Source organism: Phyllobates terribilis, unplaced genomic scaffold (genome assembly GCF_046119375.1).
Source record: "Phyllobates terribilis strain yellow unplaced genomic scaffold, ASM4611937v1 Scaffold_4__5_contigs__length_816908805, whole genome shotgun sequence".
Taxonomy (NCBI): domain Eukaryota; kingdom Metazoa; phylum Chordata; class Amphibia; order Anura; family Dendrobatidae; genus Phyllobates; species Phyllobates terribilis.
The window spans coordinates 677,449,575-677,472,898 of NW_027362764.1; the positions used below are offsets into that span (position 1 = coordinate 677,449,575).

The 23,324-nt window shown below is 42.1% G+C and overlaps 1 non-coding gene and 4 pseudogenes across 1 annotated transcript; all 5 read right to left on the reverse strand.

Moving 5' to 3' along the window:
• Positions 1 to 1,301: 1,301 nt before the first annotated feature.
• LOC141269880 (5S ribosomal RNA) lies at positions 1,302 to 1,421 on the reverse strand (annotated as a pseudogene).
• Positions 1,422 to 2,042: 621 nt separating this feature from the next.
• On the reverse strand, positions 2,043 to 2,161 carry LOC141266904 (5S ribosomal RNA). The gene has a single exon (XR_012320923.1). It is a non-coding gene; the product is annotated as a 5S ribosomal RNA (ribosomal RNA).
• A 942-nt stretch (positions 2,162 to 3,103) lies between these two features.
• Positions 3,104 to 3,223, reverse strand: LOC141270043 (5S ribosomal RNA; annotated as a pseudogene).
• Positions 3,224 to 10,845: 7,622 nt separating this feature from the next.
• On the reverse strand, positions 10,846 to 10,965 carry LOC141269592 (5S ribosomal RNA; annotated as a pseudogene).
• An 11,078-nt stretch (positions 10,966 to 22,043) lies between these two features.
• Positions 22,044 to 22,163, reverse strand: LOC141269593 (5S ribosomal RNA; annotated as a pseudogene).
• Positions 22,164 to 23,324: the final 1,161 nt, after the last annotated feature.

The following is a 23,324-nucleotide window of genomic DNA, read 5'->3' on the forward strand; positions in this document are numbered from 1 at the left end:
CATGTAGGCCTGGACACATGCTGGACAAAGACATGATTTACCAGCCAGGATCCAAGGAAAGATGGGTGAATCTCAACAATTAAACAATTAAGCTAATTATGGACAAATGGACAATTACTTTATAACTAATTATTGTATGTACCTGCTGCAATCTGATTCTTTTTAATGGACAATCCAAGAATAAATAGATACATTTTTTTATAAGAATATCGTGATATTGATACTTTGAGAAGTCCTCAGTAGATAAAAATATTACAGGAAGAGTATTATTTTACAGTCTCTCATCAAAATACTAACCAAAGCTGACGCTGCTTAGCTTCCGAGATCAGATGAGATCGGTCGTGTTCAGGGTGGTGTGGCCGTAGGCAGAGACAATCCTCTCACTTGCTGGTTTTCTACTTTGATGTCTGGCTGCCGGCTGCCCTTTCCAGTGCTCAGCAAGACCAGGTACTTTTGTGCTTTCCCTTCTCTTCAATTTTTTTGCTGGCTTCCTTAAAAGGTCTTGTAGACACAACGCCCCACTCAGAGCCGCTGAGCTCACTGATCGGCTGCAGCGCTGTAGACGGAACGTCAGCTTCACGGCCAATGCCACAGGCCGGGAGCAGAGGCGAGACTCACCGGTAGACCCGGGTAGGTTGAGTAGAGCGCGGTTAGTTGCTTTCTAATAGCCTGCAGCCGGGGATTAACTTTTAATGAAAGGGAACAATCCCTTTGACTGTCTGCAGCGCGCCACACCTAGGAAGCGCACTCTTACACACAAGCCAGCATGCACACGTGCTCGCACGTGACAACACCCCCTATCTGCCCCTACAACCTCTCCGTCACCATGCGTCAGACTCTCCTGCCTGTTTTATGATTTCAGGGCCCTAGCAGGAATCACCCCCTCCCCTCCCCAATTCCTTCCGCACCTTCCTTGCACTGAGGTTAGCTCTTTGTCAGCCGTCTGGCTTGATTACAAAAGCTTCTTTGCAGAAAAACATGTTACTTCTGCTGGCCCTCGCTAGGCGGCCGGCATCCAAAACCTTCCCTGGGCACCTGCTGAAAGCCTGGCCCCTTCACGGCCCCGGGTGCTTTTAACGCCATCATTTCCACACGGCGAGCTGCAGAGTCAATAAGCACTCGTAGACGTGACAAGGAGCTCGATGTCAGGCCTGCGTGAAGGCGGCGGGGTAGCGTACTTAGCTGCCAACTGGCTCAGAGGCCTTGGGGCTTCCATCATCTAAGTTACTTAAGGTCGGTGTCCGGCAAGGCGCCGTTCCATGCTAGCCGAGCTGGGTAGTAGGGCAAAATGTCATCAAAATGGTCTACAGCACCCGATGTTCCCAGGAGGTCTCCCATCCAAGTACTGTCTGAGCCAAGCCGTGCTTTGCTTCCGAGATCATATGAGATCGGGCGTATCCAAGGTGGTATGGCCAGTATAAGCTGCTTAATCCATCGCCCAGCTAGCCTTTCTCAGGATCGCTTGGTGGCGAGCAATCTGGCCGTGACGGGGCGGGCTCCGAAGGGTCCATGCAAAGTCTGTGCCGTCCCTACAGGTGTGGTTTGTTTAGCAGTGATTCACCCGCCGCATCAGGTGTCTTCAAAAATGGCTCGGCGCAGGGTCTCCTGCAGGCTAAACCCTTCATCGCGGTAATGTGACAGAAAGAGCAAGCTGGACCCGTAACTTGGGGGCGGAGCGAGACGTCCAGGGGTGAATGAAGGAAGAGGGTGAGATGGTTGCCAGTGACTTTGAGCTGCTCTTCAGGGGGGAGGGTCGTGTTGCCTGCAAAGGTCTTCTGCTTGGGGTTACCGGTGGTTGCCTCCAGCCACGCGGGAGACGCTGGTCCTGGTGAAAAGGAGCCTAGCATTAAAAGTAAAGAAGCAACAATGCTGGAGGCCCACGGTGATCAGAAGGATGCTGGTATTTTGCAGAGATGAAATAGCGCAAGAGAGAAAGCAAATGAAAAAAAGAAAAGAGAATGAATGTGTGTACTTGTGAAAGGGAATGGAAAAAAGGCATAGAAGAGAGTGCCCCCTGCTGGTGGAAGGAAGGAAAAAGCAAAAGCCTACAGCACCTGGTATTCCCAGGTGGTCTCCCATCCAAGTACTAACCAGGCCCAACCCTACTTAGCTTTCAAGATCAGACGAGCTTGGGCGTGTTCAGGGTGGTGTGGCCGTAGTCAGAGACTAGCCTCTCACTTGCTGCTTTTCTACTTTGACGTCTGGCTGCCGGCTGCCCTTTCCAGTGCTCAGCAAGACCAGGTCCTTTTGTGCTTTCCCTTCTCTTCAATTTTCTTGCTGGCTTCCTTAAAAGGTCTTGTAGACACAACGCCCCACTCAGAGCTGCTGAGCTCACTGATCGGCTGCAGCGCTGTCGACGGAACGTCAGCTTCACGGCCAATGCCACAGGCCGGGAGCAGAGGCGAGACTCACTGGTAGACCCGGGTAGGGTGAGTAGAGCGCGGTTAGTTGCTTTCTAATAGGCTGCAGCCGGGGATTAACTTTTAATGAAAGGGAACAATCCCTTTGACTGTCTGCAGTGTGCTATACCTAGGAAGTGCACTCTCACACACAAGCCAGCATGCACACGTGCTCGCACGTGACAACACCCCCTAAATGCCCCTACAACCTCTCCGTCACCATGCATCAGACTCTCCTGCCTGTTTTATGATTTCAGGGCCCTATCATGAATCACCCCCCCCTCCCCAATTCCTTCCGCACCTTCCTTGCCTTCCTTGCACTGAGGTTAGCTCTTTGGCAGCCGTCTGGCTTCGTCACACAAGCTTTTTTGCACAGAAACATGTTACTTCTGCTGGCCGCCGCTAGGCGGCCGGCATCCAAAACCTTCCCTGGGCACCTGCTGAAAGCCTGGCCCCTTCACGGCCCCGGGTGCTTTTAACGCCATCATTTCCACACGGCGAGCTGCGGAGTCAATAAGCACTCCTAGCCGTGGTAAGGAGCTCGGTGTCAGGCCTGCGTGAAGGGCGGCGGGGTAGCGTACTTAGCTGCCAACTGGCTCAGAGGCCTTGGGGCTTCTATCATCTAAGTTACTTAAGGTCGGTGTCCGGCAAGGCGCCGTTCCATCCCAGCCGAGCTGGGCAGTAGGGCAAAACGTCATCAAAATGGTCTACAGCACCCGGTGTTCCCAGGAGGTCTCCCATTCAAGTACTGTCTGAGCCCAGCCCTGCTTTGATTCCGAGATCAGACGAGATTGGGCGTATCCAAGGTCGTATGGCCAGTAGACGCTGCTCGATCCATCGCCCGGCGAGCCTTTCTCAGAATCGCTTGATGGCGAGCAATCTGGCCGTGACGGGGCGGGCTCCGAAGGGTCCATGCAAAGGCTGTGCCGTCCCTACAAGTGTGGTTTGTTTAGCAGTGATTCACCCGCCGCATCAGGTGTCTTCAAAAATGGCTCGGCGCAGGGTCTCCTGCAGGCTAAACCCTTCATCGCGGTAATGTGACAGAAAGAGCAAGCTGGACCCGTAACTTGGGGGCGGAGCGAGACGTCCAGGGGTGAATGAAGGAAGAGGGTGAGATGGTTGCCAGTGACTTTGAGCTACTCTTCAGGGGGGAGGGTCGTGTTGCCTGCACAGGTCTTCTGCTTGGGGTTACAGGTGTTTGTCTCCAGCCACCCGGGAGACGCTGGTCCTGGTAAAAAGGGGTGTAGTATTAAAAGTAAATAAGCAACAATGCTGGAGGCCCACGGTGATCAGAATGATGCTGGTATTTTGCAGAGATGAAATAGCGCAAGTGAGAAAGCAAATGAAAAAAAGAAAAGAGAATGAATGTGTGCACTTGTGAAAGGGAATGGAAAAAAGGCATAGAAGAGAGTTCCCCCTGCTGGTGGAAGGAAGGAAAAAGCAAAAGCCTACAGCACCTGGCATTCCCAGGCGGTCTCTGTTAAATGGTTAATTATGGAAATTCATTTGGAATGTTAATCGATAATCATTTTTCTGAGTTCTATGCCTCAGCCATCGTGTCTAGTTGACATGCGCTATTTGTGTGTGTATTTTTGGCTCACTACCATATGTTGAACAGGTGTCCATACAACTGGCTATAAAAGCCCATGTTACAGAAAGGGTGGGCTCTCTTGCTCTGCCCACCCCACAAGACACAGAATCTTCATGCTGAGAAGCAGATGACATGTAGGCCTGGACACATGCTGGACAAAGACATGATTTACCAGCCAGGATCCAAGGAAAGATGGGTGAATCTCAACAATTAAGCTAATTATGGACAAATGGACAATTACTTTATAACTAATTATTGTATGTATCTGCTGCAATCTGATTCTTTTTAATGGACAATCCAAGAATAAAAAGATACATTTTTTATAAGAATATCGTGATATTGATACTTTGAGAAGTCCTCAGTAGAAAAAAATAATACAGGAAGAGTATTATTTTACAATGGTGAGCCAGCCAGTCCTGTTTTTTTATTTTTTAAATTAAGTAAGTGAGTTTCTTCCGTGAACAAGGGGGGAGTCCTGACGAGGTAAATTCACTAGTTTGTCACGAGAAGCAGAAAGGACCTACAGACTGAGGAAAGACATCAAGCAGAGGTACTAACAAGGAACAGAATCACACAGGAAAAGAATCAGACGAACTGAAGACAGGACGTGCTGATAAAGAGAAGCCAAGGAATCTTAAGGTAAGCAAAATATTGATATAATTTCTTCTTTTGCTAAACAAAGTAATATTAATTTCAAAGTTAATGTAGGAGATGACATAGAAGTTTTGTGGCTCAGTTTATACAAAGAATGTGAATTGCAGAATTTACAGTTAACTTCTAAATTGGTAAATAGAGACAAACAGAAATTGAGAAATATTCTACATTTGGTAGATTTTTTTCATAGTCTTGTGTTAGAGATTTCTAAGCAGGAAATTAGTGTAGAAGTGTTAGACGGTGATACTGATTCAGACTGTAATGTGGAAAATGAACAAGAAGTAAAACACGTGTCTGTAACTGAAGGTGACCTTGGGTCTGACCAAGAGACGGACATACAGAAACTTGACATGGGAGGAGACATGACTGACATACGAGAAACCGACATACTAGGTGATGTGGGAGGAGACGTGAGTGACGTAGGAGGAACGGACGTCCAAGAGCCACTAAAAATATCAGAGAATTCTGGAATTACCCAGGCTCAACTCCAAATTAAAATGAGGAAAAATTTGCTGAAATCATACAAAATCATGCCAAAATATGATGTCAAAATCCATGCCTGTAGAAATTCAGAGACATTTGAGAGCTTCTCTGATAAGTTTGATTTATCCAATGAGGAGAGGAATCAATTATTTAAAATATGGCTTCCTGTGACATTGTCCAGACTTTTACATTTAATGCCCTGTGAAAATGACTCTCCTAATGGATGGGAAAATGATTCGGACAGATTAAGATATTTGATTTATTGTGTCACAAAGGATTTTCCCAACATAGAAGATCTGCAGAAACTAAGGATTGGTAGGAAGGAATGTACATATACATTCATGTCCATATTTGAGCGGTTGTACAAAGCTCTCATCAAAAATGGAAAAGTACAACATATGATAGCAACTTTTGTACAAAAATTCAAATTCCTAAATTCAGTTTCCCAAGTTATGGCATCACAAAAAAATTCATTATTTGAATGTGCGTAGATGCTGGATTTTGTTAGAAAACATGAGAATCGTGAAAAGAAAATAAATCAAGCTAAATTTATAAAACCAGGAAAGGTAAAATCTTACCAAAAGCCAATATCAAACTCTCCTAGACTGAGTCATCCCCATAGTGAACTCTATCAAATACGCAGAAGATTTCATATATGTTATAAGCCATATTAGCCAGTGCAAAGATCCATCTCTCCACAGAATGAGTTAATTCTCAGTCAGAACTGTGATTCTCTAAAAAGGAAAATGGCTGAAACTGATGGACAGAGACAGGTGAGACGACCAACTCACAGTGACGTCATGGAATGTGGACAGAAGAACAGGCAGTTCTCTGAGGTTTTGAAGGATAGAAAAATGTCTTTCCTAAATAGGGCGTTCCTGGAGATATTTGAGAGAGACAGAAGATTTGGTTTAGGGAGTGGCTAAGGAAAAACTGCAATTATAATGTTGTATCAAAATGTAATACAATGTCTCAATATTTATTTATAATCTTATACAGTAAAATTGCTGTTACATAGTTTCTAATAGTTCATATATATATATATATATATATATATACACTTGTCTAAGTAGAGATTGCGTATAATTGTATTTATATATACGTTTATAAAATATATATATATATATATTAATTAATAAATTATAACTTCATATATATAAATTTAAGTAGCAATATTTTGAATTACATTAGAACCAACCAATATATGTATAAGATATTTAAATAATTCTGTTTCTGTATGAATTTGATATTTAATTTTATTTTCTTATATTTCCTTAGAGTTTTCATTCAAAAGCAGGATTTGATCAAAGAACTCTAAAATGGATTTATTTCTTTATTCACACAGGAAGTGAAAAAATTGCATGACTTTATGTGTATAACATTTTAAAATAATAACAATATATCTAGTTGAACTATAATATATATGTAATACTTATTAGTTCTCTTGTGTTGCTAATATTTTCTGTGCATGAAGTGTTCGTGCAAATTAAAGTAGCTTTACAGCATGACGTGTGACAGTTGCGGCCTTTGAACTTTGAGCTAATAGTATAGGATCCCATTCATTCTATTTTCAACTGATGTAACTTAAGACCGGGCAGCCAGTGAAAAAAGAATCTAAGACAAGAGTTTTTTCAAGTGTCTGAAATTCCAGTGACTTACTCTCATATTATATAATATGTACTTGGGGAATATTCAAAGAAATATAAAGATATTCAATTGACATGGCAATGCGCATTAATAAATTGGGATACAACAATTTTGGGTTAAATATATATATATATATATATATCTAAAACTTCATATGTGGAATGTTTGAGTTGAACAGATCTGTGAATGTCAGAGTGAAGGTGACAGATGAGTAAATCAGCAGCTGCTAAGTGTGATTGATGTGACAGAGGCCTCGTATGTTTGTATGTTTGAAAAAAAAAATGCTTCTTTATGTGAAGGTACAAAAATATATTTAATTCTGAGGAAATTATAATACATAATTAGGTATTATCTACATATATATTTCTATATTTCTTTAATAATTATTATTTCTTGATTTAACTAATAGTGGATAAGGGCAACCACACATCAAAATGGTTTACAAAACAAATTTATATTTAGAATAATTTTCCACATGATAATATTCTTGAATAACTATAATATTATTTTTAATGGTTACCTAAATAGGTACACACCTCTCTTTAGTCAAATCTATGCTACTCATCGATATGAAATTTATGCACAATATTTCTAGAAGAATAATTATTTTTAATTTGGTTCTGATATATACATAAATTTTATAAAATAATATTTTTGGTATTAAGGGGGAAATGTGTTTTTGATCCTGATTACATAATCACTTTTGATCAATACTTATTTTCCACACATTTTAATAAAGAAAAAATAATAATAAGGTACTATGGTATAATTAAGAAGGGTATTACATGCAAAGTTGCATAATTTAATATTTTTTGGTGGTACAAGGTTATGACAAATATGAAATCATCCAGATAATGGAGCTATAAGGGTATTTTTTATGGAGAATATAATTACTCTGCATTTGTCATTAAAATTTAAAGGCCTTATTTTTATTTTTATTCTTATTTTTACTCTTAATTTTATTTTTCATTTTTAAAATTTTATTCTTACTTTATACTTCTTATTTTTCTATTTTTTCATTTTTTAATTCTCATTTGATTTTATTTGTGTTCAATATCTCAATTGAGAAAACACATTAATATTTAATAAAGTAATGTCTAATACAAGAGTATTGCTTCATTAAATATATATTGCTAAGGAAAAAAATGTTTACATTTTCTGAGTAAACACAACAATTCATTCATTCATTTATTCATTCATTCATTCATTCATACATTCATATATTTATTCATTTTGGTTCAGGAGTATACATTCTTTGATATTATTGGTTTAATAAAGATATAAAAACTTGTTTTTTCAAAATACACTGACACCTATGGGTTGGAAAAGGTAATTACACCTATGACATAAAAATGTTCTATCATATGGAGAACTTGATTGATAATGAATTATTATCTATTATTGTTTATTATTCCAAACATAATTTATTTTAATATTTTGATAATAATTAGATGGATATTACTGATTGCTATGGTACGCTGTGATATTATAGGTTAGGAAAAACTGCCAGATTTGGTATCAGATTAGGGAATGAAGACTTCAATCAAGACATCGCAATTATGAATTCTATCTTAATAAAGACTTTTAATTTTTATAAATCAAAGAAATTCTCAAAAGTTACAAGAAGAAGCAACTGATATCCGGACGTCTCAGAAGGTAACAGGTGTGAATGCTGAGTGTTATAACAGACTGTGTCCATTACATACAATACAATTCACACCACTGATCACCAAGACGGCAGAGGACGATGATCCTATATGTACTGTGTTGTGTTCAAGTTTCATCACGTTCCACTGGTTTCTTATCACCTGCAACGCTTCAATGAAAGCTAGTGAACAGGTAATACCTGGCATATGTGTCATGTATATAAAGGACTGAGTACTGGTTATGGTGCTATATAAAGCAGGAAAGTGTCAAGTTAACCCTTGCTTTACTGACCAAAGACGTCACATCTGTTCCAAAAGTGACACGAGACCAGTGCGGACACACCGAAGATTCCAAAGACGATCCAACGTAAGTCCAGGTGACACTGCACAGATATTAAAGCTACATTTCATCCATGGACTTTGTTTTCTTATCAACTGACACACATGATCTTTCTAATAAAGAGTACAGTTTATGGACTGAACAATAATGAACACAATTATGGACTGTACAATATCTACATGCTGTAATTTATTTCAAAGGAGTTTTCATCTAAAGACTGTGTTATAAAAGAACCAAGAAGAAGACGAGACGACGACCCGATGACATCAGATGATGACGATTGAACCCGCGATTGCTTCAATTTAGATATAGGGAAGTATAATTATACATATTAAATGAATATTAGTCGCGGCTTACCATAACATGAATTCACATCATTATAAAACAATAAACCGATATTGATACTATTATTACTATTATTATTATTATGGAAATTTAATGATATTGCCAAGGAAGAAGGAAAGAAAAAATGATTGATGAATGTATCTTCTTTTGAGAAATTTCAGTTAAAGTCCTTTTATTCTCAAAAAAGGGGGAAATGTTAAATGGTTAATTATGGAAATTCATTTGGAATGTTAATCGATAATCATTTTTCTGAGTTCTATGCCTCAGCCATCGTGTCTAGTTGACATGCGTTAGTTGTGTGTGTATTTTTGGTTCACTACCATATGTAGAACAGGTGTGCCATACGACTGGCTATAAAAGCCCATGGTACAGAAAGGGGGGGCTCTCTTGCTCTGCCCACCCCACAAGACACAGAATCTTCATGCTGAGAAGCAGATGACATGTAGGCCTGGACACATGCTGGACAAAGACATGATTTACCAGCCAGGATCCAAGGAAAGATGGGTGAATCTCAACAATTAAGCTAATTATGGACAAATGGACAATTACTTTATAACTAATTATTGTATGTACCTGCTGCAATCTGATTCTTTTTAATGGACAATCCAAGAATAAATAGATACATTTTATTATAAGAATATCGTGATATTGATACTTTTAGAAGTCCTCAGTAGAAAAAAATAATACAGGAAGAGTATTATTTTACAGTCTCCCATCCAAGTACTAACCAGGCCTGACCCTGCTTAGCTTCCAAGATCAGATGAGATCAGGCGTGTTCAGGGTGGTGTGGCCATAGGCAGAGACAAGCCTCTCACTTGCTGCTTTTCTACTTTGACGTCTGGCTGTCGGCTGCCCTTTCCAGTGCTCAGCAAGACCAGGTCCTTTTGTGCTTTCCCTTCTCTTCAATTTTTTTGCTGGCTTCCTAAAAAGGTCTTGTAGACACAACGCCCCACTCAGAGCCGCTGAGCTCACTGATCGGCTGCAGCGCTGTCGACGGAACGTCAGCTTCACGGCCAATGCCACAGGCCGGGAGCAGAGGCGAGACTCACCGGTAGACCCGGGTAGGGTGAGTAGAGCGCGGTTAGTTGCTTTCTAATAGCCTGCAGCCGGGGATTAACTTTTAATGAAAGGGAACAATCACTTTGACTGTCTGCAGCGCGCCACACCTAGAAAGCGCACTCTCACACACAAGCCAGCATGCACACGTGCTCGTACGTGACAACACCCCCTATCTGCCCCTACAACCTCTCCGTCACCATGCGTCAGACTCTCCTGCCTGTTTTATGATTTCAGGGCCCTAGCAGGAATCACCCCACCCCTCCCCAATTCCTTCCGCACCTTCCTTGCCTTCCTTGCACTGAGGTTAGCTCTTTGTCAGCCGTCTGGCTTGGTTACACAAGCTTCTTTGCAGAGAAACATGTTACTTCTGCTGGCCCTCGCTAGGCCGCCGGCATCCAAAACCTTCCCTGGGCACCTGCTGAAAGCCTGGCCCCTTCACGGCCCCGAGTGCTTTTAACGCCATCATTTCCACACGGCGAGCTGCGGAGTCAATAAGCACTCCTAGCCGTGGCAAGGAGCTCGGTGTCAGGCCTGCGTGAAGGTGGCGGGGTAGCGTACTTAGCTGCCAATTGGCTCAGAGGCCTTGGGGCTTCCATCATCTAAGTTACTTAAGGTCGGTGTCCGGCAAGGCGCCGTTCCATGCTAGCCGAGCTGGGCAGTAGGGCAAAACGTCATCAAAATGGTCTACAGCACCCGGTGTTCCCAGGAGGTCTCCCATCCAAGTACTGTCTGAGCCCAGCCCTCCTTTGCTTCCGAAATCAGAGGAGATCGGGCGTATCCAAGGTGGCATGGCCAGTAGACGTTGCTCGATCCATCGCCCGGCCAGCCTTTCTCAGGATCGCTTGATGGCGAGCAATCTGGCCGTGACGGGGCGGGCTCCGAAGGGTCCATGCTAAGGCTGTGCCGTCCCTACTAGTGTTGAGCCACCCCCGTAGTGTTCGAGTTCGGTTCGGTTCTTCGAACACCCGTGTGTTCGCCGAACTGTTCGTCGAACTGTTCGTCGAACACCTTCGAACACCGTTAAAACCAATGGCAGGCAAACAAAAACACATAGAAACAAATAGAAAACACCTTCAAAGGTGTCCAAAAGCTGACAAACTGCTCAGAATACATAACTAACACATGGAAAAGTGACAAGTACATATAGTCATGCGAAAATAAAAGAGGTGGAGGAGTAAAAGGAGGGGGAGACACAGATATAGGCATGTCATGCCCTTCTAAAATCCAAAAAGTGAGAAGCCGACACGGCCAGTCCGCTCCTGCCCGTGCCACCTCCGTGTCGCCGGGTTTGTGCCAGAGCCGCGGTGAACCCTGATGGCCAGCCCCCCTCTCCCAATACTGGTGCCTGTCCGCTGGTGGGTCGAGCGAGCCCCCCTGTGGTGGAGGCAGCTCTAAGCTTTTTAATTTAAATTGTCTCTCTAATTTGAATGAATACACTTTAAATCCATTTACAAGGATCTATTGGAGGGCAAGTCTCATGCCAGCAGCCGCGTAATTCCAGCTCCAGTAGCGTCCACTAAAGCTGCTGCAGTTAAAAAGCTTTTATAAGGATCGATCTCGGCTGTCCACCGCAAGGCATCCTACTGCCAGTCCCAGCCCCCATGCCTTGGGGTGCCTCCTGATGCTCTTCACTGAGTATCCCATGGTCCCGAAGCACTTCCTTTGAAAAAATTAAGTGTCTAAACTACAGGTGGTGTAGATTGCTTAACAGCCGGGATAATCCGCTGACTAGCAGACACTGCTACTAGGCACAAAGTATTTCCTGGGCTAGATGCAGTTAAAAATTTGTAATTAGATACTCTCGTTGGATGCTGAGAAAGCATTCCATAGAGTCTCCTGGCACGCCATATATGATTCTCTTAAAAAGCTTGGGGTAGGGGTCTAGGGGACCCTTTTATAGCCAAAATCACGGCCCTGTATCACAATACGTCACCTAGGCTGAAGATAAATGGAACTGTAGCACCCTGAGGGCTCGGTTGCTACAGAGGTATTGCACCTCACCCAGAGGTGTGATATCTCACTCTCAGGTAAGGATGGAGTGTGGATCAGGACCCGACACCTGCATGCATTACACCACATTGCCGTGGGGCAGGGCGACCAATATGCCTCTGAGATGGGCACGACAGTCCCTGTCCCTGGCTGGAGTGGGGGGAGGGAACACTGAGGAAGGGGAACCCTGTAGTGCAGGAGCAGGGAGGAAGCAGTTCCTGGGTGCATTGAGAAGGGAGTATAAAAGGTGGGCACCATCTTAGTTCAGTGCAGAGAAGTCTGAGCAGAAGTGGCAGGGAGCAGGGGCTCTGCATGAGCTCTGCTCCGGAGGCGGGCCTAGTAACAGAGGCCCAGGCCTGGAAGAGGGAGAAGGAAGGAAGAGGAGCGGAGAAGGCTCCAGGAACGAGGAATGAAGGGATCCCAGGGGTGCGGACGGGCGAGTCGCCACCGCACGCCCGAATCCACCTGCGTGGAGGGGTCAGGCCAAAGGGGGAGACCGGTCCCCGAAACTAGTGGAGGCAGGAAACGACCCTTAGCAAGAAACCGGAGGCTGTGACATTTTATGTGGCGCAGCCCCTCGCTACACCCGCTAGGAAGGCACCACATAAGGTCAGGGAAACTGGCGCCAAGTTTACCAAGAGGAGGCCCGAGGCAGCCGGACAGAAGGGTTGGTAAGAAAGGCCAGACAAAGGACACACAAAGGGGGTCCTGTGAAGCGCTCCAAAGTTATCTGGGAGTTGTCTGAGCCCCTCACCTGGTGAGCACAGTACGACGTGGGCAGCCGTTACCTGCAGACGTGGTCTGGATAATAAGAACTGTGAGTAAAGGCCCTGGACTGCATCACTGACTCCGTGTCGTTACTGCTGCTGCCCTGCACCATCACCCCCATCCTCCGCATACACTGCCCTGAGGCTATACTCCTCCCGTGGGGAGTTATGCTACGCTCTGCTGCACCCACAACACCAGCCTCAGCGGTCTGCCCTGCAGCGGCGGTTCACTCTGACCGCAATCCACGGATGGCGTAGTCGGACATTTAAACATCAAAACCACATAAATAGTTCCGCCACTGGTTTGACCACCCTGAGCCACGGAACCGGGTCGCCGCCACGAAGACTACAACCACCAGCATCCACCAAAAAGGGTCCGGCTCCGGGTGTCCCAAGGCCCAGGGGGTGCATCAGAACATTTTCATCACCTTTCACAATCACCAATGGGACAAGGCAGGGATGTCCTCTGTCCCCTCTCTTATACATCCTAGTGACGGAGCACCTGCTCTCATCAATTCGCCATAACCCCAATATTAGGTGGATTGAGGTGGGAGGCACCGAGTACAAGTGCTCTCTATTTGCTGATGATGTCCTAGTATATATCACTCAATCACATATATCCATCCATGCTGTTATGGCTGAAATAGATCACTTTGTTACATGGTCAAATTTTAAAATCAATGCAGCGAAGTCTGAGGCCCTCGATGTCTCCCTCCCCAAATCCATATAGGATTCCATCCAGTCCAACTTTCCCTTTGCCTGGCCCTCACAGGGTATCAAATACTTAGGAATTCCTATTCATAGAGACATCTCCCATCTATGTTATCTTAATTTTGGGCCCTTTATTGAACAACTCCATACAGACCACGGTTGGCAAGTTAGAACTGTAAGATTCACTACGTGAACCACTGGTGTTTTGTGGAAAAGCACATGTACACTGCGTTCCAAATTATTATGCAAAAAGTGTTTAGGAGTGATAAGGGAAGAATTTGTTTGTTTGTCAGTTAAACTCATTGATGGTGATGTGTGTCAGGGCTCTTTATATCACTGTAAGCAATTGCAGACACCTGTGCTAATTAGTTTGGCAGGTGTGTCCAATGAAAGGCAAGACTACTTAAGAAGGCTGTCTCACATTTTTAAGCAGCCTACATTTTCTGCCAAAATGGGAAAGAAAAAGGATGTGTCGGCTGCTGAGAAGCAACAAATTGTGGAGTGTTTAGGTCAAGGCATGACTACAATCAACATTGTGCGATGATCAGGATGAAGTGTCTTGGCAATCAAGAAGTATGTAGCTGATTCACAGTACACACGTGTGCGTGCTGATAAGGGCAAATTGAGGACTCTTTCCTACAGGCAATTACGTCAGGTTGAAAGAGCAGCGGCAAAAAAGCCTTGTCATAGCAGCAGACAAGTTTTTGAAGCTGCTTGTGCCTCCAACGTTCCCCGAACAACAAGATGCAGGGTCCTTCAGAGGTTTGCAGCTGTGCATACGCCATCCTGTCGACCTCCTCTATCCACTTCACACAAGCAGAAACGGCTCCAGTGGGCCAAACATTACATGAAGACTGATTTCAAAACTGTTTTGTTCACGGATGAGTGCCGTGCAGCGCTCGATGGTCCAGATGGATGGAGTGGAGGATGGCTGGTTGATGGACACCCCACGCAAACACGGCTACAGCGCCAACAAGGAGGAGGTGGAGTAATGTTTTGGGCTGGAATCATGGGGAGAGAGATTGTCGGCCCCTTTAGGATCCCTGAAGGCGCTAAAGATGAACTCCATAATGTATGTGGATTTTCTCAAACAGCACTTCCTGCCATGGTTCAAGAAGAAGAACCGTGTATTTCACAGCAAGATCATTTTTCTGCATGATAATGCACCATCTCATGCTGCACATAAAACATCTGCATCTCTGGCTGATATGGGCATAAAAGGGGACAAACTTATGGTGTGACCCCCATGCTCCCCTGACCTCTACCCCATTCAGAACCTTTGGAGCATCATTAAAAGGAGTGTCTATGATGGCGGGAGGCAGTTCACATCTAAGCAACAGCTCTGGGAGGGTATTCTGTCCTCATGCAAAACAATTGAAGCAGAAACCATCCAAAACCTGACAAATTCAATGGACGAGAGAGTTCAGAAGCTCCTTTCGAACAAGGGGTCCTATGTGAAAATGTAACATCACCTAGAATAAAGTTTTGAGTTGAAAACTGTTTGATTTCAGTTTCTAACAACCTGCTAATGCTTATAATTTCAAAAATGACCATTTTTTTGGTCTTTATTAAAATGAAAAGGTTGATCGAAAAGTTTGGGGGATCTAAGAGTGTGGCAACCCAGTAGTCATGATTACTTCGAATTCTGACAATATGAGGGTCATGCTGCAGGTAGTGCAGCAAGAAGGCACTTATGTGTCTTGTGCATCTCGGAGCCCCAAAATTATTTTCCGGGCAAGATGCAGCTAAAAATTATTATTAATTTTAAATCTGGTGAAGCTTTAGTATAGATGGCCTAATAGGATCAGTGCTGCACACTGCTACAAAGCCCAAATTATTTTCCAGCCAAGATGCAGATAAACATGATTAGTAATTTGAAAGCTTAAAACGGTTGGTAGGGTGATTTTAACCAATCATCAAGCTTTTACTCTCCCCAGGATGACACATGGGTAGAAAAGTCGTTTCGGATCCATGATTTGTTCATCTTTATGAACGTGAGTCTGTCCACATTATCAGTGGAGAGCCGTGTGCGCTTATCTGTCAGCACACCACCAGCAGCGCTGAACACACGTTCAGACAGAACGCTGGCTGCGGGGCATGACAAGATCTCCAAGGCGTAAGTGACTAGCTCCGGCCATTTATCCAGATTGGAAGCCCAAAAAGAGCAAGGGTCCAGTGACACAGTCGTGGCTTCAATGTTTACTTGGAGATACTCCTGTACCATCGTCTCTAGGCGTTGACTATGTGTCAGACTTCTTGTCTCCTGTGGCCTTGCAAAGGATGGGCTAAAAAAGTGGTGAAATGATTCCGCAAAATTGATGTTACCAGCAGATACTGTGGTTCTGTTACGGTTTGAGTGCTGAACACTTGATGGTCCCACGGTTGGCAAGTTGGAACTGTGAGATTCACTACGTGCACCACTGGTATTTTGTGGAAAAGCACATGTAAGACTGTAATGTGGAAAATGAACAAGAAGTAAAACACGTGTCTGTAACTGAAGGTGACCTTGGGTCTGACCAAGAGACGGACATACAGAAACCTGACATGGGAGGAGACATGACTGACATACGAGAAACCGACATACTAGGTGATGTGGGAGGAGACGTGAGTGACGTAGGAGGAACGGACGTACAAGAGCCACTAAAAATATCAGAGAATTCTGGAATTACCCAGGCTCAACTCCAAATTAAAATGAGGAAAAATTTGCTGAAATCATACAAAATCATGCCAAAATATGATGTCAAAATCCATGCCTGTAGAAATTCAGAGACATTTGAGAGCTTCTCTGATAAGTTTGATTTATCCAATGAGGAGAGGAATCAATTATTTAAAATATGGCTTCCTGTGACATTGTCCAGACTTTTACATTTAATGCCCTGTGAAAATGACTCTCCTAATGGATGGGAAAATGATTCGGACAGATTAAGATATTTGATTTATTGTGTCACAAAGGATTTTCCCAACATAGAAGATCTGCAGAAACTAAGGATTGGTAGGAAGGAATGTACATATACATTCATGTCCATATTTGAGCGGTTGCACAAAGCTCTCATCAAAAATGGAAAAGTACAACATATGATAGCAACTTTTGTACAAAAATTCAAATTCCTAAATTCAGTTTCCCAAGTTATGGCATCACAAAAAAATTCATTATTTGAATGTGCGCAGATGCTGGATTTTGTTAGAAAACATGAGAATCGTGAAAAGAAAATAAATCAAGCTAAATTTATAAAACCAGGAAAGGTAAAATCTTACCAAAAGCCAATATCAAACTCTCCTAGAATGAGTCATCCCCATAGTGAACTCTATCAAATACGCAGAAGATTTCACATATGTTATAAGCCATATCAGCCAGTGCAAAGATCCATCTCTCCACAGAATGAGTTAATTCTCAGTCAGAACTGTGATTCTCTAAAAAGGAAAATGGCTGAAACTGATGGACAGAGACAGGTGAGACGACCAACTCACAGTGACGTCATGGAATGTGGACAGAAGAACAGGCAGTTCTCTGAGGTTTTGAAGGATAGAAAAATGTCTTTCCTAAATAGGGCGTTCCTGGAGATATTTGAGAGAGACAGAAGATTTGGTTTAGGGAGTGGCTAAGGAAAAACTGCAATTATAATGTTGTATCAAAATGTAATACAATGTCTCAATATTTATTTATAATCTTATACAGTAAAATTGCTGTTACATAGTTTCTAATAGTTCATATATATATATATATATATATATATATATATATATATATACACTTGTCTAAGTAGAGATTGCGTATAATTGTATTTATATATACGTTTATAAAATATATATATATATATATATATTAATTAATAAATTAGAACTTCATATATATAAATTTAAGTAGCAATATTTTGAATTACATTAGAACCAACCAATATATGTATAAGATATTTAAATAATTCTGTTTCTGTATGAATTTGATATTTAATTTTATTTTCTTATATTTTCTTAGAGTTTTCATTCAAAAGCAGGATTTGATCAAAGAACTCTAAAATGGATTTATTTCTTTATTCACACAGGAAGTGAAAAAATTGCATGACTTTATGTGTATAACATTTTAAAATAATAACAATATATCTAGTTGAACTATAATATATATGTAATACTTATTAGTTCTCTTGTGTTGCTAATATTTTCTGTGCATGAAGTGTTCGTGCAAATTAAAGTAGCTTTACAGCATGACGTGTGACAGCTGCGGCCTTTGAACTTTGAGCTAATAGTATAGGATCCCATTCATTCTATTTTCAACTGATGTAACTTAAGACCGGGCAGCCAGTGAAAAAAGAATCTAAGACAAGAGTTTTTTCAAGTGTCTGAAATTCCAGTGACTTACTCTCATATTATATAATATGTACTTGGGGAATATTCAAAGAAATATAAAGATATTCAATTGACATGGCAATGCGCATTAATAAATTGGGATACAACAATTTTGGGTTAAATATATATATATATATATCTAAAACTTCATATGTGGAATGTTTGAGTTGAACAGATCTGTGAATGTCAGAGTGAAGGTGACAGATGAGTAAATCAGCAGCTGCTAAGTGTGATTGATGTGACAGAGGCCTCGTATGTTTGTATGTTTGAAAAAAAAAATGCTTCTTTATGTGAAGGTACAAAAATATATTTAATTCTGAGGAAATTATAATACATAATTAGGTATTATCTACATATATATATTTCTATATTTCTTTAATAATTATTATTTCTTGATTTAACTAATAGTGGATAAGGGCAACCACACATCAAAATGGTTTACAAAACAAATTTATATTTAGAATAATTTTCCACATGATAATATTCTTGAATAACTATAATATTATTTTTAATGGTTACCTAAATAGGTACACACCTCTCTTTAGTCAAATCTATGCTACTCATCGATATGAAATTTATGCACAATATTTCTAGAAGAATAATTATTTTTAATTTGGTTCTGATATATACATAAATTTTATAAAATAATATTTTTGGTATTAAGGGGGAAATGTGTTTTTGATCCTGATTACATAATCACTTTTGATCAATACTTATTTTCCACACATTTTAATAAAGAAAAAATAATAATAAGGTACTATGGTATAATTAAGAAGGGTATTACATGCAAAGTTGCATAATTTAATATTTTTTGGTGGTACAAGGTTATGACAAATATGAAATCATCCAGATAATGGAGCTATAAGGGTATTTTTTATGGAGAATATAATTACTCTGCATTTGTCATTAAAATTTAAAGGCCTTATTTTTATTTTTATTCTTATTTTTACTCTTAATTTTATTTTTCATTTTTAAAATTTTATTCTTACTTTATACTTCTTATTTTTCTATTTTTTCATTTTTTAATTCTCATTTGATTTTATTTGTGTTCAATATCTCAATTGAGAAAACACATTAATATTTAATAAAGTAATGTCTAATACAAGAGTATTGCTTCATTAAATATATATTGCTAAGGAAAAAAATGTTTACATTTTCTGAGTAAACACAACAATTCATTCATTCATTTATTCATTCATTCATTCATTCATACATTCATATATTTATTCATTTTGGTTCAGGAGTATACATTCTTTGATATTATTGGTTTAATAAAGATATAAAAACTTGTTTTTTCAAAATACACTGACACCTATGGGTTGGAAAAGGTAATTACACCTATGACATAAAAATGTTCTATCATATGGAGAACTTGATTGATAATGAATTATTATCTATTATTGTTTATTATTCTAAACATAATTTTCTTTTAATATTTTGATAATAATTAGATGGATATTACTGATTGCTATGGTACGCTGTGATATTATAGGTTAGGAAAAACTGCCAGATTTGGTATCAGATTAGGGAATGAAGACTTCAATCAAGACATCGCAATTATGAATTCTATCTTAATAAAGACTTTTAATTTTTATAAATCAAAGAAATTCTCAAAAGTTACAAGAAGAAGCAACTGATATCCGGACGTCTCAGAAGGTAACAGGTGTGAATGCTGAGTGTTATAACAGACTGTGTCCATTACATACAATACAATTCACACCACTGATCACCAAGACGGCAGAGGACGATGATCCTATATGTACTGTGTTGTGTTCAAGTTTCATCACGTTCCACTGGTTTCTTATCACCTGCAACGCTTCAATGAAAGCTAGTGAACAGGTAATACCTGGCATATGTGTCATGTATATAAAGGACTGAGTACTGGTTATGGTGCTATATAAAGCAGGAAAGTGTCAAGTTAACCCTTGCTTTACTGACCAAAGACGTCACATCTGTTCCAAAAGTGACACGAGACCAGTGCGGACACACGGAAGATTCCAAAGACGATCCAACGTAAGTCCAGGTGACACTGCACAGATATTAAAGCTACATTTCATCCATGGACTTTGTTTTCTTATCAACTGACACACATGATCTTTCTAATAAAGAGTACAGTTTATGGACTGAACAATAATGAACACAATTATGGACTGTACAATATCTACATGCTGTAATTTATTTCAAAGGAGTTTTCATCTAAAGACTGTGTTATAAAAGAACCAAGAAGAAGACGAGACGACGACCCGATGACATCAGATGATGACGATTGAACCCGCGATTGCTTCAATTTAGATATGGGGAAGTATAATTATACATATTAAATGAATATTAGTCGCGGCTTACCATAACATGAATTCACATCATTATAAAACAATAAACCGATATTGATACTATTATTACTATTATTATTATTATGGAAATTTAATGATATTGCCAAGGAAGAAGGAAAGAAAAAATGATTGATGAATGTATCTTCTTTTGAGAAATTTCAGTTAAAGTCCTTTTATTCTCAAAAAAGGGGGAAATGTTAAATGGTTAATTATGGAAATTCATTTGGAATGTTAATCGATAATCATTTTTCTGAGTTCTATGCCTCAGCCATCGTGTCTAGTTGACATGCGCTAGTTGTGTGTGTATTTTTGGTTCACTACCATATGTAGAACAGGTGTGCCATACGACTGGCTATAAAAGCCCATGGTACAGAAAGGGGGGGCTCTCTTGCTCTGCCCACCCCACAAGACACAGAATCTTCATGCTGAGAAGCAGATGACATGTAGGCCTGGACACATGCTGGACAAAGACATGATTTACCAGCCAGGATCCAAGGAAAGATGGGTGAATCTCAACAATTAAGCTAATTATGGACAAATGGACAATTACTTTATAACTAATTATTGTATGTACCTGCTGCAATCTGATTCTTTTTAATGGACAATCCAAGAATAAATAGATACATTTTATTATAAGAATATCGTGATATTGATACTTTTAGAAGTCCTCAGTAGAAAAAAATAATACAGGAAGAGTATTATTTTACAGTCTCCCATCCAAGTACTAACCAGGCCTGACCCTGCTTAGCTTCCAAGATCAGATGAGATCAGGCGTGTTCAGGGTGGTGTGGCCATAGGCAGAGACAAGCCTCTCACTTGCTGCTTTTCTACTTTGACGTCTGGCTGTCGGCTGCCCTTTCCAGTGCTCAGCAAGACCAGGTCCTTTTGTGCTTTCCCTTCTCTTCAATTTTTTTGCTGGCTTCCTAAAAAGGTCTTGTAGACACAACGCCCCACTCAGAGCCGCTGAGCTCACTGATCGGCTGCAGCGCTGTCGACGGAACGTCAGCTTCACGGCCAATGCCACAGGCCGGGAGCAGAGGCGAGACTCACCGGTAGACCCGGGTAGGGAGAGTAGAGCGCGGTTAGTTGCTTTCTAATAGCCTGCAGCCGGGGATTAACTTTTAATGAAAGGGAACAATCCCTTTGACTGTCTGCAGCGCGCCACACCTAGAAAGCGCACTCTCACACACAAGCCAGCATGCACACGTGCTCGCACGTGACAACACCCCCTATCTGCCCCTACAACCTCTCCGTCACCATGCGTCAGACTCTCCTGCCTGTTTTATGATTTCAGGGCCCAAGCAGGAATCACCCCACCCCTCCCCAATTCCTTCCGCACCTTCCTTGCCTTCCTTGCACTGAGGTTAGCTCTTTGTCAGCCGTCTGGCTTGGTTACACAAGCTTCTTTGCAGAGAAACATGTTACTTCTGCTGGCCCTCGCTAGGCCGCCGGCATCCAAAACCTTCCCTGGGCACCTGCTGAAAGCCTGGCCCCTTCACGGCCCCGAGTGCTTTTAACGCCATCATTTCCACACGGCGAGCTGCGGAGTCAATAAGCACTCCTAGCCGTGGCAAGGAGCTCGGTGTCAGGCCTGCGTGAAGGTGGCGGGGTAGCGTACTTAGCTGCCAATTGGCTCAGAGGCCTTGGGGCTTCCATCATCTAAGTTACTTAAGGTCGGTGTCCGGCAAGGCGCCGTTCCATGCTAGCCGAGCTGGGCAGCAGGGCAAAATGTCATCAAAATGGTCTACAGCACCCGGTGTTCCCAGGAGGTCTCCCATCCAAGTACTGTCTGAGCCCAGCCCTCCTTTGCTTCCGAAATCAGAGGAGATCGGGCGTATCCAAGGTGGCATGGCCAGTAGACGTTGCTCGATCCATCGCCCGGCCAGCCTTTCTCAGGATCGCTTGATGGCGAGCAATCTGGCCGTGACGGGGCGGGCTCCGAAGGGTCCATGCTAAGGCTGTGCCGTCCCTACTAGTGTTGAGCCACCCCCGTAGTGTACGAGTTCGGTTCGGTTCTTCGAACACCCGTGTGTTCGCCGAACTGTTCGTCGAACTGTTCGTCGAACACCTTCGAACACCGTTAAAACCAATGGCAGGCAAACAAAAACACATAGAAACACATAGAAAACACCTTCAAAGGTGTCCAAAAGCTGACAAACTGCTCAGAATACATAACTAACACATGGAAAAGTGACAAGTACATATAGTCATGCGAAAATAAAAGAGGTGGAGGAGTAAAAGGAGGGGGAGACACAGATATAGGCATGTCATGCCCTTCTAAAATCCAAAAAGTGAGAAGCCGACACGGCCAGTCCGCTCCTGCCCGTGCCACCTCCGTGTCGCCGGGTTTGTGCCAGAGCCGCGGTGAACCCTGATGGCCAGCCCCCCTCTCCCAATACTGGTGCCTGTCCGCTGGTGGGTCGAGCGAGCCCCCCTGTGGTGGAGGCAGCTCTAAGCTTTTTAATTTAAATTGTCTCTCTAATTTGAATGAATACACTTTAAATCCATTTACAAGGATCTATTGGAGGGCAAGTCTCATGCCAGCAGCCGCGTAATTCCAGCTCCAGTAGCGTCCACTAAAGCTGCTGCAGTTAAAAAGCTTTTATAAGGATCGATCTCGGCTGTCCACCGCAAGGCATCCTACTGCCAGTCCCAGCCCCCATGCCTTGGGGTGCCTCCTGATGCTCTTCACTGAGTATCCCATGGTCCCGAAGCACTTCCTTTGAAAAAATTAAGTGTCTAAACTACAGATGGTGTAGCTTGCTTAACAGCCGGGATAATCCGCTGACTAGCAGACACTGCTACTAGGCACAAAGTATTTCCTGGGCTAGATGCAGTTAAAAATTTGTAATTAGATACTCTCGTTGGATGCTGAGAAAGCATTCCATAGAGTCTCCTGGCACGCCATATATGATTCTCTTAAAAAGCTTGGGGTAGGGGTCTAGGGGACCCTTTTATAGCCAAAATCACGGCCCTGTATCACAATACGTCACCTAGGCTGAAGATAAATGGAACTGTAGCA